The sequence below is a fragment of the Silene latifolia genome, chromosome Y (assembly GCF_048544455.1).
Source record: "Silene latifolia isolate original U9 population chromosome Y, ASM4854445v1, whole genome shotgun sequence".
Lineage (NCBI taxonomy): Eukaryota > Viridiplantae > Streptophyta > Magnoliopsida > Caryophyllales > Caryophyllaceae > Silene > Silene latifolia.
This window is the reverse complement of record NC_133538.1, coordinates 482299851-482316364: the sequence shown is the minus strand read 5'-3', so window position 1 is coordinate 482316364 and position 16514 is coordinate 482299851.

Here is a 16514-nt window from a genome sequence, read left to right as displayed (position 1 = left end):
TAAAACAATAAAATATGATATGCATGATACTCCGTCACCTCCATCTCCATCTCAACTCATCACACACATCTCATAACCCGGACAACCCACCATACCGATCCCCCTAGACTATATATCGACCAAGCCGATCCGCTCTTAACAACAGGACACCAGGGCAAGTCCTGCAGAACCCGCCTGGGCCTTATCACAACATCACATCGTATCTCAACATCGTCACCAACACCTCATCCTCCAACTCCAATGCATATGAAATGCTCAACATTATTAATGCAATGCAATATGTATATAAATCACTCAACGATAAATCATAAAGTCATGCCCGTTACCCGATGTTGTGATATCATACTCAATACGATCAAATCAGTCAATCACCTTTCCGAATATAAATGATAACGTAAATCAACAACCAGGAATCAAGTTAACACAATTCGACAATGACGATAATAGGACAAGTGTATTTCCCTACCTCAAAGTGCCAAAAATCCAATTAAGCGATTAAGCGGTCAATGGACAGATGTCCAATAATATTCCATCTCAAAATCGTTCTCAAAAGATAAATAATGATAACAATTACTTAACTATTCCCGTTCCCAACATAGAGGGTTAATAATGATAGGACTTCCTAAAAATGGAAATTTTCCCGATATAGTAACTTTCCTTTAAACCCGACTCAAGATAATTAATTATGATTAATTATTATTTTATCTTAACAACTCGGAACTAAAACCCAAAATGGTAATTAAAGGATTAACGAATTATGTGATTTAATAAAAACCCGAATCAATCATTTGAATAACTCGACACCCGACTCAAAATATGTCTTTAATTATTTTAATACACTCGGGAATCAATTAAATAAATTATTTAATGACACGGGAATTATAGTAATTAATTAAGAGTACGACCAATTACGAAATACAACGATTAACTATGAAAACCCGTTTAAAAAACAACTCGAATAACCCGTCATCACCCCCTGTCCCTTCACACACGCTCACCCGCCACCACAGCCACCACGTGGCCGTGTCAACGCCACTCACACACCCACTCTGCCCCACCACCAACGGCCACCCCCATCGGGGTCGATCGCCACCGGCGAGTCAAACCCAGGCCGCCATTTGGCCTGGTTCACCACTACGGCTCACCAACACCCCCTGTTCTCCCTTTACCACCACCGCAGCCCAACACGTGTCCCCTGCCAAACAACCACCGTCCTACTCTCCGTCAACCCACGAACGCCGACACCACAACACCACCGTCTCGACCTCCCCCTAGTCCACGGTGGTGCCACCCAAAACCCACCCGTCCTAAACTCCCCTAAAAACCCGTGTAATAACCCGTTTCTACCACCCTGTCGATGCCGCCAATCTCTGCCCCTACAACCACCTATGACCACCCTAACCACCACCACTATACTCGCCCTATACCACCCACTATCATTACCCCGACACCAACCACCAAAGAACCTCACCAAGACACGAACAACCCTCCCAAAACCCGACGACGAAATGAAAACAGAGAAGGGAGGTGAACGCTTACCTTTCCGCCACCACAACGGCCACCTATAGCCACCTATGAACGTCGACAAGCTTCCCTAGCTCTTCCTTGCAGTGCCCTCAATCACCCACGGCCACTCTCTCTCTCTCTATATGCGTGAGGTTTGATGTGGAGGCTGATGAAGGGAGGAGGCGGGCGAGGGAAGAGGGAGGCGGGTTGGAGGGAGTTACTATTAGGTTTAGGTTTTTGGTTTAGGTTTAGGGTTATGGTTAGTGTTAATTAGGGTTAATTGGGCCTTAGTGTTTAATTGGGCTGGACAGTTATTGGGCCAGCTCACATGTGTCGGCTCACAATTCGAATTCCATATAAAACCGTCTCAATTAACTTATATCGATATAACGCGGGTTAAATAAAATAACTTAATGAAATTATCGACTCAATAATTTACCCGACTTAATTAGTAATATGAATTGTATAATAATTAATATATACTAATATCCATTTAATTTATTATATAAAATACGGAGTATTACAGTCTTCCCCCCTTAAAATGAACTTCGTCCCGAAGTTCGCTCCCGTACCCAAACCTCAAAATGGTATTGTATATCGTACCTACGGAAGTCACGCATTTCTAACTTGGTTAACACACCCTTTTGACACATCAATTACACATAACAAATACGAAATGTTACATTCTCGCCTCTCCTAAAAATAAACTTCGTCCCGAAGTTTAACTCATCATTACTTAGCCAACTAACTATAACTAACAACTACCTGAGAACACAAATGTTTAACAACTAAATAATCACCTGAGAACATCATCGTCTTTCCATCTCATTTCCGATCTCAAACTCAACATAAACTCATTAACCATGGTCGACCGGACCGCAAACGTATCTCCCGTAACCATAACTCAGCTCATAGGCTAACTCATAACACATTACCAGTAGTTTAATCACACTCTCCTTTTACACATCGACCAACTAACCGAAGTAGGAACAAAACATATAGGACTCATTTGCATAGATACCCCACAACTAAACGTCAACTTGGTCACTATAACCTACAAACAAGTGCAAATTAAGCATCAAGATTTTACAATCCTCCCCAACTAAAAACATGGTTACGTCCTCGTAACCTTCATTATTATAACAAGGTTCTCAAACTACGCTAACAACTCAAAAAGGATAACAGATTCACAACTCACGTTCAAGTTAACTAATCCTTACCAAGACAACCAATATACCAACTCTCTCAAGGAAGCTACCGTTACCCGAAAATTATTAGTAGTTATTCATTTTACCAATCATTGTAATCTCATACCTTAGAAACATAGGGAATCAATCAACATGAGAAAAGAATTAGGGTCAAAACTTGATAAATCGATTTATGAAAATTTATAACCTAATAGGTCCAATCTGTCTTTCCTTTCCTTAATTGTACAGATTTAGGTCAAGACACGGAATCAATAAAATGAAGACAACCAGTTTAGTAAAGATTTATCATCTTTGAAATATTTGTAATCCTCATAACAAAAGGGTTTGGTATTTATTCATAAATGACGAAAGCACATTGATTGGCAAATTTTTTTATAAACTTATTGGTCGAGTCAAACAAGCGATTAAACAGCGATATTGAAAAGTTAACATACAAGACTATCATGCATAAAATTTCGTTCTTGGTATTGAATATATTTAAACTGCACCCAACACAATGACATACAAGATTAATGTATTTAACGACACCAATTTACAAATATTCGTTACCTGTCATGCTAATATTAACGTACGATGTTGACACACAACTCACTTAAATCACCACATTACATTTCATGGTTTGAAATTCGTATTTAACCACAACCCACCAATTCGCTATATGAACGAACAACATGACTAATTTATCCCACTACTTATGACTCCGTTCTAGTTTCATTCCTCCAGACTAGCAATTATCATGGACACATACAACCAGACACTGGCTGGAATTCTCATTCCGAATTTATACTCACACGGCAAAATTTGACTTTATTTTCAAAACTTTTACTTTCCTACTGAACGGTGAATACTTTCTCGACATAATCTTATAACAGGGTCGTCATAGAATCCATTTACACTTACTTACTAAACTCAAATCGGATAAACTTAATTCAATTCCTTTAAACAAAACAAGCTTAGGTGTCGACTCATATATCGTAATTTACAGGTTCATCTTGTTTATTTCAGTCCTATCTTTATTAATGAACGACTATTATTCAAAACAATGCATATCATGTGAATTATCAAAAAGGTTATCCCTTTACAATATTGCCAACATAGTTATCATAACCAATCCTTATTAGAATATAATTGATAGTGATGACTCGAGAATATAGATATGCTAAATGTCGTATTATATCAAACAGTTTCCTTTACATCATGCTCCTACAATTGCAAGAATCCCTTTAGTATTTTATGACGATGCAATGATGAACACATCCACTAAGAATTAACAACACTGTTTATTTTCATGTTATAGGTTTTAGGTTTAACTGAAATAATTTAATGCATTGGAAGTAATAAGTATAACCTTAGGCACACAACTCACATGAAAGTCTTTAAAACTCAGATGACATCCTACATGTGGGAACATTTAGACATAATCATTACTACCATCCATGTGTAAACATTTAAACATAATTATTATAATATTCATGCGAGTATATTAGAACAATCAAATTGACTTTTAACGCCATCAACTTTACCAAGATATGACCATATAGTTTTATATTTTATATATATCGGACCACTATGCAAATATGATGAACATATCCGAGATATTACAACATGCCAAATGTATATAACGTATGCAAACAATCTGGACTCGTATAGAATATTTTACCCTCGATTTAAATCAAATTAAGCTATCCAATTTTTCTCATACTATCATGCCAACAAGGTTATCAACTAAGTTTTAATTTTATCACTTGTTAAGATACATCACTACTGAACATGCGTGCTACTATCGTCGTATAAGGACATTATAATTTCACATTACTAAGACTCATGAATCAATCAAACAACTGTCTGAAAACTTAACATAGAATGCACATTTTAAATGTTTTGATTTACGTTGTACCTTCCAAAAATCACGAATAAATAATTATTCGATTAAAACTTGATTCATATTACCTTTATAAAACACGGTGAGTTCAAAACACAGGAAAAGAATTAGGTTTAAAGCACAAGAATTCCATTTTTAAAGAATTTTACAACTCAGTTTGCTAAATTTATTATTTAATATTGAGACATCAAGATTTTTAGGGATTTATCAATTCGAAAACATATGCGAATTTTATGATCGATGGAGTTGAAATTATGCGAAAATTATTAATACAATTTAAATGAGGATTTTTTTACAAAATCGTTGGTCAAACATCACTGCACAGAAACTTCCTAACCACAACTTACTAAAATATTAATTACTCCTAGTCTGTATATCCTATAAGCGTAAAACTGACGTCAAATGAACACTAACTCACGAGGCTATCTCTCATAAAATTTTCATCCATGGGTAATAAACAGAGAAGAAATGACAGTAAGGTCAATTAAAGAGTAACATCAACCAAAACGAGTTTTATCACTAAGTCATTCATTTCTATGTCCCAATTCTTACCACTATACTATCAATACTAATCCATCCTGACTTAAATCTAACACTGTACTTACGTAAACATCTATCCCATAAATACCCTTCGCATCTTGATCTACTCATTACATCTAAATCACGATTGTGATGACTAAAGATATGGAATTCTATCGTGTTTCTTATTACTATCACAAGACTATACTAACATGGCTTTGGGATCACATAACCGCATATTACTAGATATAGTAGTACTATCAACACATCATTCATACAAAAATACTTACCGTAGCGTTGTCCTGCAATAACCAATGTATCAATCAATTAACACTTAGGCAACGATAGATGAATTTCCTGTTCAACCTCAAGCACTATTCTACCCTTTCTCTCGTATACACTCATGGTTTCCGGTTCAACTGAGAGGACCATAGGTTCGGTGTGAGGGGGCCCCTAACTCATACCTTACCGTAGTATGCTCCTAACAGTTCTATCCCGGGTTCATTTTAATTAGACACATCCTATGTTCATTGGGTTCATTGGTTTAGGCCTGAGGATCGTTCGCTCTGATACCACTTTGTAACCCCCCGGTTTATAAAAGAAGTCCTCGTCAAGACATTCCCTCATAAACCGGACTGTTACCATCTCGGTTTCCCGAGGTAGTGAATAACAAATAAAACTCCAAGGCAATTTATATAATATTTAACTTAATTATTACAAATTCTCTTTTCAAATTAAATTACAAGAACTGACGTAAATAAAAGTGAAGTCTTCTAGATGATGATCTAGTTACTAGGTCGTCGATCCATCCGAGTGTCTCACGCCCATCAAGCTCCCGTCCTATCTCTTAAACTCCGTCAAGTCTGCTCCCCATGAAACGGTTCATCACAAAAGTTCACGAATACACCGGGTCAACCACGAGGTTGAGTAGGGAAAACAATAAAACAATAAAATATGATATGCATGATACTCCGTCACCTCCATCTCCATCTCAACTCATCACACACATCTCATAACCCGGACAACCCAGCCATACCGATCCCCGGTTGACTATATATCGACCGAAGCCGATCTGCCAGCTCAACAGCTGAGAACACCAGGGCAAGTCCTGCAGAACCCGCCTGGGCCTTATCACAACATCACATCGTATCTCAACATCGTCACCAACACCTCATCCTCCAACTCCAATGCATATGAAATGCTCAACAGTTATTAATGCAATGCAATATGTATATAAATCATCAATCGATAAATCATAAAGTCATGCCCGTTACCCGATGTTGTGATATCATACTCAATACGATCAAATCAGCCAATCACCTTTCCGAATATAAATGATAACGTAAATCAACAACCAGGAATCAAGTTAACACAATTCGACAATGACGATAATAGGACAAGTGTATTTCCCTACCTCAAAGTGCCAGCAAATCCAATTAAGCAGTTAAGCAGTCCAATGGACAGATGTCCAATAATATTCCATCTCAAAATCGTTCTCTGAAAGATAAATAATGATAACAATTACTTAACTATTCCCGTTCCCAACATAGAGGGCTAATAATGATAGGACTTCCTAAAAATGGAAACTTTCCCGATATAGTAACTTTCCTTTAAACCCGACTCAAGATAATTAATTATGATTAATTATTATTTTATCTTAACAACTCGGAACTAAAACCCAAAATGGTAATTAAAGGATTAACGAATTATGTGATTTAATAAAAACCCGAATCAATCATTTGAATAACTCGACACCCGACTCAAAATATGTCTTTAATTATTTTAATACACTCGGGAATCAATTAAATAAATTATTTAATGACACGGGAATTATAGTAATTAATTAAGAGTACGACCAATTACGAAATACAACGATTAACTATGAAAACCCGTTTCAAAAACAACTCGAATAACCCGTCATCACCCCCGTCCCTTCACACACGCTCACCCGCCACCACAGGCCACCACGTGGCCGTGTCAACCGCCAGCTCACACACCCACTCTGCCCCACCACCAACGGCCACCCCCATCAATCGATCGCCGCCGGCGAGTCAAACCCAGGCCGCCATTTGGCCTGGTTCACCACTACGGCTCACCAACACCCTCTGTTCTCCCTTTACCACCACCGCAGCCCAACACGTGTCCCCTGCCAAACAACCACCGTCCTACTCTCCGTCAACCCACGAACGCCGACACCACAGCACCACCGTCTCGACCTCCCCCTAGTCCACGGTGGTGCCACCCAAAACCCACCTGTCTAAACTCCCCTAAAAACCCGTGTAATAACCCGTTTCTACCACCCTGTCGATGCCGCCAATCTCTGCCCCTACAACCACCTATGACCACCCTAACCACCACCACTATACTCGCCCTATACCACCCACTATCATTACCCCGACACCAACCACCAAAGAACCTCACCAAGACACGAACAACCCTCCCAAAACCCGACGTACGTAAATGAAAACAGAGAAGGGAGGTGAACGCTTACCTTTCCGCCACCACAACGGCCACCTATAGCCACCTATGAACGTAGACAAGCTTCCCTAGCTCTTCTTGCAAAGTGCCCTCAATCACCCACGACCACTCTCTCTCTCTATATGCGTGAGGTTTGATGTGGAGGCTGATGAAGGGAGGGAGGCGGCTGAGGGAAGAGGGAGGCGGGTTGGAGGGAGTTACTATTAGGTTTAGGTTTTTGGTTTAGGTTTAGGGTTATGGTTAGTGTTAATTAGGGTTAATTGGGCCTTAGTGTTTAATTGGGCTGGACAGTTATTGGGCCAGCTCACATGTGTCGGCTCACAATTCGAATTCCATATAAAACCGTCTCAATTAACTTATATCGATATAACGCGGGTTAAATAAAATAACTTAATGAAATTATCGACTCAATAATTTACCCGACTTAATTAGTAATATGAATTGTATAATAATTAATATATACTAATATCCATTTAATTTATTATATAAAATACGGAGTATTACAATTTGGATCTTGGAATCATTTATAATAGTTGGGTAGAGGTCACTATATAAATGCTCATATCTTGTTAATTTATTTACAAGTATGATATTAAAAAGACAAATGTTAATATTTCCTTTTCCTCCATACTTGTAGTTCATTACAATGAATCCATCAAACGCTGCCGCACCGATAACTATTGAGTCTTGCCACAATGTTTTTGACGACGTTTGCTCCAACAATGATTTCAACACTACTAGAGAACTTCATTTTGGGATAGGTTCGGATGGAAACCTTAACTTCATCACTTCTTCTAGACCACCTACTACTACTAGATCTCTTGTGAGCCGGTCTCAGGAAGACCGCCTCATAAAATCTATAGGATCTTTGTCTTTGGAAGATAAATATGCCAAAACTAGTGGGAGCTCAAGCAATCAAATTCTTGCTTCAAAGGGCAAAAAGTTCAAGAAGAAGGGAAAGAAAGGGAAAAACTTCAAGCAAGTTGTAGATGAGTGCCATTATTGCTATGGCATGGGACATTGGCTTAGGAATTGTCCCGTATATATTGCGAAATATAAGGGAAGGAATCATCGTTCCAAAAGGTAAAATTCCTAAGGAAATTTATGTTATTGATATAAATTATACTTCCACTACGACATGGGTACTGGATACCGGTTGTGGTTCTCACCTTTGTAATCATTTACAGGGTTTAAGAGACGTGAAGAGGCTTAGCAAAGGAGATGTGGATCTACGCCTTGGAAATGGAGCTCGAGTAGCGGCCGAATCCAAAGGAACTTATTTATTAGCTTTGCCTAATGGATTTGAGTTGTATTTACATAATTGTTTTTATGTGCCTACACTCTCTAAAAACATTATTTCTATCGCTATGTTAGACATGGACGGATTTTGTTTTGTCATTAAGAACAATCGTTGTACTATTTCAAGGAACGACTTGGTTATAGGCCAAGCTTCTTCCATTAATGGCATTTACATTTTAGAAACCTCGAATCTGACTAATGATATCTATAACATTTAATCAAAGAAACTCAAATCAAGTGACCCAAGTGAATCGTTCATTTGGCATTGTCGATTAGGTCACATAAACGAGAATCGTATTAAAAGATTAACTTCAAGTAATGTGATTACACCATTTGATTATCAATCATATGGTACATGCGAATATTGCCTTCTTGGCAAGATGACTCGTAATCCTTTTAGCGGTAAAGGAACACGAGCTAGTCAACTATTGGGACTCATACATACCGATGTATGTGGACCAATGAGTATCACCGCTCGAGGAAATTATGACTACTTCATAACCTTCACCGACGACTTGAGTAGATATGGGTATATCTATTTAATGAAGCATAAGGGAGAAGCTTTTGAGAAATTCAAGGAATTTCAAAATGAAGTGGAGAACCAATTGAACAAAAAGGTAAAAACACTACGTTCCGATCGTGGTGGAGAATATCTTGTCCTTGAATTCGATTGACACTTGAAAGGTTGTGGTATTATATCACAACTTTCTCCACCCGGAACACCACAACTCAATGGTGTTTCCGAAAGGAGAAATCGAAGCCTACTTGATATGGTTCGATCAATGATGAGTCAAACCGAGCTACCAAACTCGTTTTGGTGATTTGCAATTCAAACCGCAATTAGATCTTTCAATAATAGTCCCACGAAGTCAACCGAAAAGACTCCATATGAGATGTGGACGGGAAGAGTTCCTAATATATCCTACATGAAAATTTGGGGATGTGATGCTTACGTCAAGGCAAAGGCCGACAACAAGCTTGCCCCAAGATCCGAAAAAAGCATTTTTGTAGGTTACCCCTCGACGTGTCGAGGTTACTACTTCTACAAACCTCAAGAAAACAAAGTTTTTGTGTCTTGCGAGGCTGTCTTCTTAGAAAGAGAATTTATTTCTAAGAGACAGAGTGGGAGAAATTTTGAACTTGATGAAGTTCAAGAGCCACAAACCGAAGTAGAGACGCAAGAAGATGTTCCTTCGTCATCTAGTGCGGTTGTCCCTCCTCCTCTTAGAAGAACGGGCTGAGTTATACGCCATCCCGATCGATATGTGGGACTTATCGAAGAAGATGGAACACTCGATGTGTTGCTTTTAGAAAGTGACGAGCCCGCCACCTACAAGGCCGCAATCTCTAGTCCCAATTCCTCCTTATGGCTTGAAGCCATGAAGTCCGAAATGGATTCTATGGATGAAAACCAAGTTTGGGACTTGGTGGATTTGCCTAAAGGGGCAAGACCTCTTCAATGCAAATGGATTTTCAATGTCATGAATGGCATAGAAGGACATGATGATGTCTACAAAGCTAGGCTAGTGGCAAAAGGATTTACTCAAGTCCAAGGTCTCCATTATGATGAGACCTTCGCCCCCGTAGCCATGCTAAGATCCATACGGATTTTGTTAGCGATTGCCGCATTTCATGATTATGAAATATGGCAAATGGACGTCAAAACCGTTTTTCTAAATGGGCATTTAAAAGAGGAAGTGTACATGATACAACCAGAAGGTTTTATTGATTCTAAGAATCCTAACAAAGTGTGCAAACTTAAGAGATCCATTTATGGTCTTAAGCAAGCATCAAGAAGTTGGAATCATCGATTCGATCATGTTATAAAAGAGAACGGTTTCACACGAAGTGTTGAGGAACCATGTTTATACATGAAATTTAGTGGGAGCAATGTTGTGTTCCTAATCTTGTATGTCGATGACATGCTACTCATTGGAAATGATATTTCGATGTTATCTTCGTTTAAGAAGTGGTTAGGTAACCACTTCCAAATGACGGATGTAGGAGAGGCACAACGCATATTAGGTATCCGGATCCATAGAGATAGATCCAAGAGGATATTGACACTAAGTCAAGAGTCTTATGTTGATAAGATTCTTCGACGGTTCAGCATGGACAAATCAAAAAGGGGATTGGTACCTATGGTAACTGGGACCATATTGAGAAAGTCTCAATCTCCCTCCGAACCCCATGATGTTGAACGCATGAAGATGATCCCTTATGCTTCCGCTGTTGGATCAATCATGTACGCCATGATATGCACACGTCCTGATGTCTCGTATGCCTTGAGCATGACGAGTAGATATAGAGGAAATCCATGTGAGAGTCACTGGATAGCCGTTAAGAACATCCTTAAGTACTTGAGAAGAACTAAGGATTCTATCTTAGTGTTTGGAGGAGACACCGAACTACGTGATAATGGATACACGGACTCGAGATTTCAAACGGATAGAGATGACTTGAAATCACAAGCTGGTTTTGTTTTCATGCTCAATGGTGGTGCCGTTACCTGGAGAAGCTTCAAGAAAGTTGTGACTATGGATTCAACAACGGAGGCTGAGTACATTGCAGCATCAGAAGCTGCCAAGGAAGCTGTGTGGATCAGGCAATTCACGGAAGGTCTAAGAGTAGTACCTACCGCCAATGATCCCATCACTCTGTATTGTGATAATAGTGGGATAATCTTGCAAGCTAAAGAGACAAAGTCTAGTAATAGATCTACACAATTACTTAGAAAATATCATGTAATTAGAGATTTCATTGAAAGAAAGGAAATTGCGATTTGTAAGGTTAGGACGGATGACAACATAGTCGATCCGCTCACCAAGCCTTTATCGCAGACCAAGCATGATGGACATGTTGCGTCCATGGGACTTAAACGTGTACCAAGTTTATGTTAGATTTTGAAATGAAATAAAAGTGTTGTTTTTGTTCATGTTCATAATCGCATTTGTCTTTTATCTTTTCTTATACACTGTTACATCCAAACGGGTTGTAGAGATAATTGAACCCCGTTAAATTGAACACGGATTAGCATTGTATTCGCCCATAGTTACTTACATAAGGTGACATCTCGAAGTGACTAGAATGTGATGCGATTGATGGCAAGTTCAAGTGCCATGGAGTCATGTGTGATGACTAGTCGATCACATAGGCAGACAGTTAGGAACACCTTGCCGGGCCTTATGACCGCTTATAGAGTTCTGGCAAATTTATATAGCCTGGTCGTGGCGAGAGCTACTATATAGTATTCTAATGAGTCGATTCTTTTGACTAAAGACTGTTCACCTAAGATGACACAGTTTCAGATTAACCTTGATTTATGTTACTACGACCTTCGTAAATGTGGTCAAATGGGCATATTTTAGGTTATGATGGTCGTGTCTAGTCGAAGGGAATATGTGTGATAGGAATTGTCCACCCCTAGTCAGGGTTATAACAATATCTCAGGGCCACTCGAGGAGTAATGAACTGGAAATGCGTGGCCACGCTCGGAAGGTATCCATGGTGGATGATTCTGGTCAATCAGTTGTTCTCCAGATCGAGGAAACCACACTCGATATGATCACTTGCAAGTACGACCTGAAATACACCTTGCATTGAGTGGGAGATAGTAATAGGACAAGAGAACTGGTGACGCACACTTGTCGAGGACAAGTGGGAGATTGTTGGAATATGTGTCCTCCAACAATAATGCGATCACAACTGTCGATCATGATGATCACATGTTTAAATCTCATTTTAAAGAATACATTTGGGAAGTAATTTTTACTGTCAACTGGTCCACACATATCGGTAATGATTGGCTTACTAGAGTTTGACATTACTGTCGTGCGACGGTGGTGATCAGTTGATCCCCTTACGTCATAACTAAAGGATAACACTCTTAATTGATCATTTAATTGATCGTATGACGATACGGGTTAATTAAATTACTTAAAATTGACGAACAATTTTGGAAGTAATATTTACGTATCTCATTATAATTTGATTAAATAAATTACGGTCTAAGTGATCGAATTGTTTTATTACTTAGATGAAATTGTTGTTTACGGAAACAATTGAACTGAATGAATAATTTATTATAAATACAAGATGTTGTAATTTACAATTGGTAAAGTGTTTTTGGTACAAGTAATTGTGAATTACTAAGTCGATTTTGTACATGACATATTTTATTAATACGTTGATTTTTAATATGTTAAAAATACATGACAATTTTACATGACTTGTAACATGTGACAAATTGACAAAGATAAAACGGGACCCATTTTATCCCATTTGGACCGAAATTAGGAGGGAGTATGATGTTTATATTATGTTGAATTATTTGAGTGGAAAACAATATAATTAAACCTAGTCTCCTAGCCATGCAAGCCTAATCTTTTCTTGGGAAGAATAGAGGCTCATGCATTGGCCCTTCTCCCTCCCATACCCGGTTTTTCCAACCCTCCATGCCAAGGGTTTGTCTTTTGGCACATACACTTATCTTAGAAGAATCAATTGTAATATTCATTCTAACATCATCAAAAATATTTTTAGAGAGATAAAAATATTTCCTCCTTCTTCTTCCTCCTCTTGACCGAAATTCCAAGAGGACCAAAATATTTTGGGTCAATTTTATTTAAATTAATATTGTTCTAGTATTAATAATATTAATTTTGTTAAGAGAATATCTTGGGTATTATTCCTTGGGAGGGATATTATACTTGAATCCTTTGTTCATCCATATTAGGAGAGCTCAAGAACAAGTGAGTAGGAGAACTCCATTGTGCCCTTTGATCCGAAATATCAATGTAAGAATGATGATTTCTTCTTTATATTTACTTATGTTTGCATGCATAAGATCTAATTAATTTTATGACTAAATTAAAATTGAAACATATATGAATATGTTAAAGTAAGGAGATAGAGATTTCCAACAGGTACATCATTAGGTTAAGCAAGGGTAGATTAGTAAATAACAATGTTAAGTGTTGAGTAGAGCTTTGCAAGTCCCGAGGGAAATGCGCGGATCATGTAGCAACTCTTTGGGAGATCCATGCGTCTTGGCTTTAAGCATGGTTGAATCTGTAAAGGGATCCGCTTGTATCACTAGGGAGACACTCGGATCATAGCTCCTTGATCCACTCGTCTCGTGGTCAGGCCGCTCGGATCATGGCACTCTGGTACGCTCGTCATGTGCTCAGGCACACGGATCCTGACACAGCGTTACTTCTTCTTGCTTATAAGCCTTCAATCCATATATATACTCTTTATTCTTACTTCTTTGGTCATCTTTCTTTCCTCCTCTTCATACTAGTCCATCCATGATCGTCAACAAGCTTCCGAATATGCGTGAGAGACGGGAATTCCGTCTCATTATCTACTTTCCTACAAGACATATACAATGCAATAGAAATGCAAAATAGGAAGGAATTGACAGATAAAATATCCATGAAATGCTATATTACTATGCAAAATAGGTTCAATTAGGGGACTAAATATGCACAATTAAGAGTCACATCAAACATCCCCAAACGAAACCTTTACTCGTCCCTAGTAAAGAGGTGACTAAAACTATAACGTTTATTTATACTAATATAATAATATAACCGATGTGAGACAATTAGCGGGTCTCACTCCGCCCGTTCAACTCACAATAAGACATCAATGAGGTAAGATGCCTTCTTGCAAGGCAAGGCGGGGCTTGCCAAAATGGCGATACATCCAAACATTAAGCACAAAAAACAAGTAACGGATGCATCTACAAAAGAATAGACACTTTCCTCATCTAAGTGGCGGAAATCATCTACAAGGCAAGTAATTCAAGGGTACACACTCCATTGTAGATATCATTTCTCCAAGCTACTAAGTCTAAGAGGATACCAACAAATCACCTCCAAGTTGTGTCAAACTTGGGTACTTTTATCTTCAATAGCTAAATGCTTTTGTCAAGAGTAGGCCCTTTATGGTGTTAGAAACACTGTAGGATTGCGAAATTCCCCCTCTTACCTAGACAAGAAGAAGGGTCGTCCCTTTTCCACCATGCAACAAATAAGATCAATGGATAAAACGGGTCAAGATGTTTTCAGTTTCACATTGGTAGTTTGCTTTTTGATTTGTCCCCCCCCCCCCCCCCCCCCCCCAATTTCTTGTGGTATTTTCCCATTTGAGAACATTTCTTGCCATTTTTTGATGTTTGACAATTTGATACTTCGCAATATTTCAATTTTTGCATTTTTGAACATTTTTAAAGTAACCCCATTTGTAACAAGGGTACTTTTATTAAAGCTTATGAGTCTATTCTTGCTCCTCTTTGATGGAATTTGCAAACTTTTATATTTTTCATTTTGATACTTGAACTCAATTTGAAGATTTTTGTGCCCATTCCCTTTGTATTGGCAAAACAAGATGATAGAAGTTTAGGAACAGTTGTATGGCTTCAAAAGTCAACTTGGAATAAACGGTAGCCAAGGAGTTATCACACCACAAGGTACTCTTGACTAGGCCTTAGTCCATGGGTCAAAAGATACTAGTATGACACATCCTAGGGTGTCTTGAGGGTATTCAAGCAAACAAAGTCTCAAGGAGATAAATTATCTACAAGGGCCTTATATACACTTGTCAAGCTTCCCAAATAGGCATTTCCACAAAATTTTTCTAACCATGCAAACTACATGTCATGATGCAACTAACATATATACAACTCTAATGCATACGCTTCTATCAACTAAGATGTCATATAATCTAGATGCAACTCCTAATAACAAAGAGATACACAAACCGCAATAACAAAATACACAACATCCTACTTGACATGTAAGCCCATCCTCCTCATATGAATAATGAAAATAAATGGAAGGGAAATAGAGATTAGAGCGATCATACCAAGCGGTCTTCACATTCCCTTGACAATGCCTCAAATGTAGTGTTGTATCTATATGAGAAGAGAACAAAAACACAAGTATATACAATTCTACACTACTAAATTAAAGAACATGTTTTTGGATTTTGAAATTTTGAAATTTTTATGGATTTTATTTTTATGCAATTAAAGAACATATTTTTGGGATTTTTTTTCCAACTTTTTTCATTTTTTTTAATTATTTTTGGAATATAAATTCTCATCCCCCACTTTATTTTGGACACTGTCCTAAATGTACATGTAGGAGTAGGAATGAAAAAGAAATACCTGTTTTTGGATTTTTGAATTTATGGAAATAAATGCAATGATATGAATGAATGCGTGCTCTAACTAAATGCATTTCTATATGACATATATGACAAATGAATACAATCTAAACTATACTATATGATGTATGTTTTCTATTTAAACTATGGTCACTTATGATCAAGCCTCCCCAAACCGATTTAAACACTATTTCTAGTGTAGAAATGAATACGTTTGATCATTAGTGATTATGCATGAATTCTAGTCTATATGCAACTAACTATATGAATCATGTGACATATATTATAATGCAACTATACTATATGAACTAACTAATGTAAATGCAATGTGAAATATAATACAAGTGCAAGTGAGGTGTAAACTAATTGCAAGATAATTTAAAATGCAATGCAACTATACATGAGAGATAGGGAAAGAAAGGGTATCATATAAATGGAGGTGGTGTGGT